Below are 1,165 nucleotides of genomic sequence, written 5' to 3'. Positions count from 1 at the left end.
GGAGGGCACATTCTGCATGGAGCACTGGGTGTTATGCACAAACAATGAATCATGGAACACTTCATCTAAAACTAATGATGTAATGTATGGGGATTAACATAAGAATAAAAAATAAATAAATAAATAAAATAAATAAGTAAATTAAAAAAAAAAGAAAGAATGACCTCTGTTATGGACTGAATGTTTGTGTGTCTCCAAAATTCATGTATTAAGCCCTAGCCCCAAATGTGGTGGTATTTGGAGGTGGGGCCTTTGGGAGGGAATTAAGGTTAGATGAAGTCATGCTGGTAGGGCCATCATGATGGGATTAGTGCCCCCATAAGAAGAGACACTAGAGAGCTCCCTCCATCCACCACCACCAGGTGAAGACAGCAAGAAGGTGGCCATTTACAAACCAAGAAGAGAGCCCTTAGCAGAGAGTTCTTACTACAATCCCCCAATGTTGGCACCCTGATCTCAAACTTCCAGCCTCCAAAACTGTGAGGACAAAAAGTTCTGTTGTTTAAGCCACCCAGTTTATGGTATTTTGTTATGGCAGCCCAACCTGATTAAAACAACCTTAAGCTTTGGAATAGTAGTCTCCAAACTTCTATACTCTAAAACTCGATCAAAAGCTTAGGGACTTACTAAAAATGAATTGAAAAATGACCAGCAAACTTAAAAGTTTGGCTACCTCCTGAGAGAAAAATTAAGCATGACAGTACAAATAAAGGTAGGTAAATGCTCTCATTTTGTTCAGTATATTTTGTATACTGTTCAAATATTTGAATATTTTATAGTTAGTGTATTTATGTAATTTTAAACCAAGAAATTAGTATTTTCAATGCCTTAGTTTGTGTGTGTGTGATAGTGCATTTTGTGCTTCAAGTTGTGGCAGGAAAAAGTGGTCAAAAAAGTTTGGAAATTCAGGCTATAATTTCATATGATCTTAAGGTAGCTGCTCAAGCCAAAAATGTTACCTTAACCTTCCTTACCCTCAAGCCATCACCATTAAAAAACCCACCACTCACTGAGCCACCTGCTATTATCTGCACTATGGCTATATTTAGGGCCATCTGTAGAGGATTGCAGGGTCTGGAAAAAGTCATACTCTGTACTCTACTCCAATATTTTTATTGAGAATAAATATTTGTAAATCATTTTCAAGAATCGCATTCAAGGGGAA

This window comes from Leptonychotes weddellii, chromosome 7 (genome assembly GCF_054177405.1).
Source record: "Leptonychotes weddellii isolate Sample4059 chromosome 7, ASM5417740v2, whole genome shotgun sequence".
NCBI lineage: Eukaryota > Metazoa > Chordata > Mammalia > Carnivora > Phocidae > Leptonychotes > Leptonychotes weddellii.
Note: the sequence above shows the minus strand (reverse complement) of the source record.